Below are 7,105 nucleotides of genomic sequence, written 5' to 3' on the forward strand. Positions count from 1 at the left end.
CAAACGCTGGGCAACGGTTCAAAGTACAACATAATGTCATTTAATTCTTCGGATTTAACAGCACTGAAGCATAGATATTGGCATTTTATATAATTAAAAGACAAATACAAGCGTAAAACAAGCTTTACCATTTTGCAGAAATGAAACATAGCACTGGGGAGGTTTGAGCCAAATCATTCATGACCTCTCCCTACTTTGGTCTCTAAGCATCTTCCACACATTGGCATTGTACGCGCACACACCTTCAGATTCTTACACCTGAAGGTAAAATCAATTCGCCGTTTGAAGTATTGTGCACATAATAGATCTCGTGACGACATTACTAGGAGTCGCGTGGCGTGATTTGTAAGAGAAGATAATGTCCAGTGCCATGGTTTGTGTGCCAAATATGATTCACGCCGGGTTAACCCTTGATTTAAACAAATATCACTTATGAGCTGGATATCGCCTCCCTCGGGGTGCAGTGCAATGTAACATTAAAAATACTCTCATGAACAGAAACAATGTTGGGAAGGTAAAGGTGCGGCCCTGTATGTACAGTGAGGGGAAAAAGTATTTGATCCCCTGCTGATTTTGTACGTTTGCCCACTGACAAAGAAATGATCAGTCTATAATTTTAATGGTAGGTTTATTTGAACAGTGAGAGACAGAATAACAACAACAAAATCCAGAAAAACGCATGTCAAAAATGTTATAAATTGATTGCATTTTAATGAGGGAAATAAGTATTTGACCCCTCGGCAAAACATGACTTAGTACTTGGTGGCAAAATCTTTGTTGGCAATCACAGAGGTCCGACGTTTCTTGTAGTTGGCCACCAAGTTTGCACACATCTCAGGAGGGATTTTGTCCCACTCCTCTTTGCAGATCTTTTCCAAGTCATTAAGGTTTCGAGGCTGACGTTTGGCAACTCGAACCTTCAGCTCCTTCCACAGATTTTCTATGGGATTAAGGTCTGGAGACTGGCTAGGCCATTACAGGACCCTAATGTGCTTCTTCTTGAGCCACTCCTTTGTTGCCTTGGCCGTGTGTTTTGGGTCATTGTCATGCAGGAATACCCATCCACGACCCATTTTCAATGCCCTGGCTGAGGGAAGGAGGTTCTCACCAAATATTTGACGGTACATGGCCCCGTCCATCGTCCCTTTGATGCGGTGAAGTTGTCCTGTCCCCTTAGCAGAAAAACACCCCAAAAGCATAATGTTTCCACCTCCATGTTTGATGGTGGGGATGGTGTTCTTGGGGTCATAGGCAGCATTCCTCCTCCTTGAAACACGGCGAGTTGAGATGATGCCAAAGAGCTCCATTTTGGTCTCATTTGACCACAACACTTTTACCCAGTTGTCCTCTGAATCATTCAGATGTTCATTGGCAAACTTCAGACGGGCATGTATATGTGCTTTCTTGAGCAGGGGGACCTTGGGGGCGCTGCAGGATTTCAGTTCTTCACGGCGTAGTGTGTTACCAACTGTTTCTTGGTGACTATGGTCCCAGCTGCCTTGAGAGGTCAGGATGGCGACGCTCACGAAAGAATTTGAACAGTTTATGCAAATGTAACGGTAAAGTCACGTAGGTAAAAACATTAAAATTAATGAAAGTAAAATAAAACAAAACAAAATAAAATTCACGACGTTTCGGAGGCAACACAAGTCTCCGTCATCAGGTGGGACCGTCACAGCCGAATTAGCTGCATCAAGTGAAGCAATGATTCAAGATGTAATCCCTTATAAGCAAGTTGAAGGGAGGTGGAGAGGGGGGGGGGAGAGCTTATCAGGCTGTGGTAGCCAATGAATGGAAACGTATCGGGAGGGAGGAGGAGCGGTGATCACAGACTGCACGCAGTGCTCAACACAATGAATGGAGACGTGTCGGGACGGAGGGCGAGCGGCGATCAAAGACTGCACGCAGTGCTCAACACAATGAATGGAGACGCGCCGGGACGGAGGGCGAGCGGTGATCAAAGACATCACGTAGTGCTCAACACAATGAATGGAAACGTGGCGAGCGGTGATCAAAGAACAATGAAGAGATTACTGTTAAACACTGTGGATGTTAACACTCGGTGAAGTAAATTAAAATAGTGCCTGTCAGATAAGATGGTCCAAAAAGTGTAATTAAGTCTTTTTTGCGTGGTTAATAACATCTTTCCAGTGATTACTGAGTTTGTACCCATCATCACGGTTGAAATTATGTCTGTGTTTGTATATTTGTATGGCTTCGTGTACAAAGGTTTGTACACGAAGCCATACAAATATACAAACACAGACATAATTTCAACCGTGATGATGGGTACAAACTCAGTAATCACTGGAAAGATGTTATTAACCACGCAAAAAAGACTTAATTACACTTTTTGGACCATCTTATCTGACAGGCACTATTTTAATTTACTTCACCGAGTGTTAACATCCACAGTGTTTAACAGTAATCTCTTCATTGTTCTTTGATCACCGCTCGCCACGTTTCCATTCATTGTGTTGAGCACTACGTGATGTCTTTGATCACCGCTCGCCCTCCGTCCCGGCGCGTCTCCATTCATTGTGTTGAGCACTGCGTGCAGTCTTTGATCGCCGCTCGCCCTCCGTCCCGACACGTCTCCATTCATTGTGTTGAGCACTGCGTGCAGTCTGTGATCACCGCTCCTCCTCCCTCCCGATACGTTTCCATTCATTGGCTACCACAGCCTGATAAGCTCTCCCCCCCCCCTCTCCACCTCCCTTCAACTTGCTTATAAGGGATTACATCTTGAATCATTGCTTCACTTGATGCAGCTAATTCGGCTGTGACGGTCCCACCTGATGACGGAGACTTGTGTTGCCTCCGAAACGTCGTGAATTTTATTTTGTTTTGTTTTATTTTACTTTCATTAATTTTAATGTTTTTACCTACGTGACTTTACCGAAAAAACCTGAGAATATGAATCATTGCAGTCACGAAAGCTTCAAATCTAGAACAAATGTAACGGGTTCCGGAGACACTTGTAGATGTAACTTCTTTATTACAATACAACACTCCAACAGTACTCCAACTCTCCAACAGTGCTGATACTCTGTTACAGCCTAGGTACACAGCCTAGCTACACAGCCTAGATACTCTACTCTGGCTACGCTCCGGAACTCGCCCTCACAAGGTCGTAGAGTCGGGAGTTCCAGAGGCCCAGCGCTGGCTCTCACAGCATCCCAGGGTCTTCAGATGGCTGGTCGTGGGTCTTGGGTCTTGAGTTACAACTGGGCCCTGATCGTCCAGGGAGCTCTTTTTTTATGCCTGGTCTAACGAGGGGTGGGGCCGTGTGTGCCACCAGACATCCCACAGAGCACACACAGCCCCCCCCCGTTGGCGGCGCCAAAAAGGCTTAAGCGCCTGGGAACCCAACGCCTGGCGCCCAGAGGCTTAAGCGTCTGGACCCCCTGGGAACCCAGCGCCTGGCGCCCAGAGGCTTAAGCGTCTGGACCCACCTGGGAACCCAGAGCCCCCAGCAGCCCCTCCCTTCTTATGTCACTACACAAACGATACGGATGGCTCAGACGGGATTGGATCAGCTGCCGCACGAGCTCGTCACATCTGCGAAGGCTGGCGGCGCGGCTGTATCTCCCAATGCGCCAGGTGCAGAGCTGGACGCCGAGGAGGAGCCGGAGTCGCTGACTTCGAGCACGTGACGCCGACTGCACGTGGAACGCTTTGAGGTTAAAGTCGGTGACTGGACGGCGTTTACATGACGGTTTCGGGCAGTGTACGAGTCGCTCAAGTGGACGGAAGCTGAAGCGCTACGGGCTCTACCAACGGCCTTGGACGACGATGCGCTGGCGACGTTCTACGGCCTCCCTGGAGGGGTTCGCTTGTCGTTGTCGGAGACATTCACGGCGATGCAGGACACTTACGAACTACGATCGGTCGCCAAACGCAAATTTCAGTTGAGAAGGCGGGCGGAGACGGAATCTCCCCTCGCGTATCGCAGTGCGCTATTGACACTAGGGGAAGCGGCTTACCCGGCGATGGACCAGGCCTCCCTTGATTCTTTGGCCCAGGAGAAGCTGTTGCAGATGGCAAAGGAGCTACGAGTCATCCTCTCACTTCCCAGCAACAGCGACGACGAAGGGTCGTCTTTGCAGATTGCCAGGAACATCCAGGCCAACCTGGATCTTCGCGACGAGCCGGTGGCGGTGACACCACAGCCCTTGGTGGTGTGCGCCGGCGCGGCCGGGGGCCTGCCGGAGTTGAAGCCGAGGTCGTACGGCCGCTGGTGGGCCCACCTCGCCACCCTGGGATGTTCGGGTGTGGCGGTCCGCTGACGTGTTACGAGTGCGGGTGCCGAGGACACTTCGCACGGGACTGCTGGAGACAGAGAGGCGTCTTCCCGTGGTCATCAGGAGGCTACAACCGCGGATTCTTCCCATTGCAGGATTATCAGGCAAGTCGCGACACATGCAATACACAGCCGTATCCTACACCTCACTCATCCGCGACACCACACACTATTGATCCCCCTTCGGATGACTCACATGGGAATGCTGTATGGGGTGCGTTGGCTCATCGTGTTTTGGGAGCTGCGCCGGGTTCGTCGGATGTGATGGCGCTTGTTCAACGGGTTCAGGTTCGAGTTATCGTCGATACGGGGGCTTCTGCGACCCTCATTTCCTTGCAAACTTTCCGATTATTACCAACCTCGCCCCATGTTTTGGAACCGGTGGATAGCCCATGTATAGCGGCAAATGGGGGCAGTTTGGGAATTTTGGGTCGAGTACTTGCAATAATACAAGTTGGGGAGGTGTGCGTAATGGGATACATTTTGGTTTCGTCTGTTCTGGCCGTGCCATGTTTGTTGGGCACAGATTTTTTGCAAAAGATGCCAATTAAGATTTTGATTGAGAAGGGACGATTGGAATTGCCATCGGGGAAGTGTCTTAAATTTTTGGGAACTCCATCTAAATTTGCTTGCGTCAACGCTGTGGTTCAGGCGGTCGTTAGCCGCACGGTGCGCGTTCCGCCTGTGACACAGATGCTTGTGCCGTTATGGTTGAAAAAGGGCTGTCAGTGGGTAACTTGGAGGAAGGCATTCTGTTGACACCGTCGAATGCCGTGGCTCGAACGCCCTCCTTGTTGGGTGCTTTTACGATGGTGCCAGTGACGAGCGAACTATTCATTCAGATTGTAAATACGGGGCACGAGTCAGTCGTTATTCAAGAGGGGACTACGTTGGCGCACGCGTCGGTTGCGCGGGACTCGGAAGGGGATACGTGCTTGGCAGCTGGGGAAGGAGACACGCTGCCACGGGATGAGGAGGAACCGGGCTGGTTTTGCGATTTGTACGATTGCAACGACGATTTGACACCCGAGCAGCGGTCGCGTCTAAGGAGGTTGCTTTGGGAATTCAGGGACGTTTTCAGCTCAGGGAAATTTGATGTCGGTCGCACGTCCCTGTTGCGGCATCATATTGATACTAGGGATGCACCCCCAATTCGATTAAATTTTCACCGGGTGAGCCCGCTGGAGAAGGATTGCATTCTGAAAACGGTGGACGAGATGGTGCAACAAAATATCGTCTTTCCTTCTTCCAACCCATGGGGGGCTCCGATCGTATTGGTTAAAAAACGGGATGGTTCTCTGTGACTTTGTGTGGATTACCGGAAATTGAATAAGGTTTCGGTGGCGGATGCATACCCACTCCTGCGCATTGATGACTCATTGGACGCCTTGTCCGGTGCGAAATTTTTCTCCAATTTGGATCTTTTGTCGGGCTTTTGGCAGTTGCCCTTGGACGAGGAATCTAAACCGAAGACGGCCTTCCGCACGCCGCAAGGGTTGTTCCAATTTAACGTACTACTGATGGGGCTGCACTCCGCGCCAGCCACTTTTCCAAGATTGATAGAACTTGTATTGTCCGGATTGCAGTGGGAGTCATGTTTTATATACCTTGACGACGTCATTGTGTTCAGTAAGGATTTTTAGGGACACTTTCAGCGGCTATGGGCGGTGTTTGGTAGGGTACGAGACGCCAATTTGAAATTTAAACCCCAGAAATGCGATTTGTTGAGAATATCTGTTAAATACTTGGGGCATGTGGTCAGTGAGGCGGGGGTTGCCACAGACCCGGAGAAAACCAGTTGTGTACGTGCGTGGCCAGTGCCGAAGACAGTGTCGGAAGTGCATAGCTTCGTGGGATTTGCGTCATACTACCGTCGATTTTTTTAAAAACTTTGCCACAATTGCGAGGCCGCTGCACACGCTGACTGCTAAGGGTAAGAAGTTTCTATGGGGTTACGAGGAACAGCGTTCGTTTGAGACGCTCCGGGACGCTTTGGCTGACGCACGGCCAGTCGGGTATCCAAATTTTGCAGAAATGTTTATTTTGGACACTGATGCCAGTGACACGGGCATCGGCACTGTATTGTCGCAGACAATTGACGGAGTTGAAAGGGTCATCGCGTATGGCAGCCGTGTACTGTCCCCGGCAGAGCAAAGATATTGTGTAACACGCAGGGAATTGTTGGCGATTGTACACTTTGTGCAGCTGTATCGACCATACTTGTACGGGAGACAATTTTTGGTCCACACTGACCACGTGGCACTGCAGTACTCCTTGCGGATCGATCAACCCTCGGGTCAGATGGCCCGGTGGCTTGAGGTCCTGCAGGGATACTCCTTCACGGTCCAGCACAGGAAAGGGACGCGTCATGTTAACGTGGATGCTCTGTCCCGATTGCCTCAGTCATCGGGCTTGTGTAGATGCTCCGAGGGATCGCTGCATTGCGGGCCGCCGCTGCAGGGCATTCCGGCCATTGCCGCTGCAGCCGATTCAGACCGGATTGACGAAGCACCAGCTAAGGAACCTGGGTTGCTGGGATTTCACAGGAGCGTTGGGCGCGCTTGCAAGCGGACGATCCTTCACTTACCAGAATGAGGCTTTGGGCCTCCCGTTCAAAACAGTCGGATGATCGGGCCTTTCTTCGACTCGTAGACGACCTCCTGGTCAGATGGGATGTCGTCCTACAGAAGTTTTGTGTTGTGGTGCCACTATGTTTGAGAGGGAAACTTATTCGCGACACGCACGAGCGATTGATGCACTTGGGTGAAAAAAGACCGCCTTGACTTTGAGTAACGATTTCTA

Source organism: Lampetra planeri, chromosome 19 (assembly GCF_965212315.1).
Source record: "Lampetra planeri chromosome 19, kcLamPlan1.2.h2, whole genome shotgun sequence".
Taxonomy (NCBI): domain Eukaryota; kingdom Metazoa; phylum Chordata; class Hyperoartia; order Petromyzontiformes; family Petromyzontidae; genus Lampetra; species Lampetra planeri.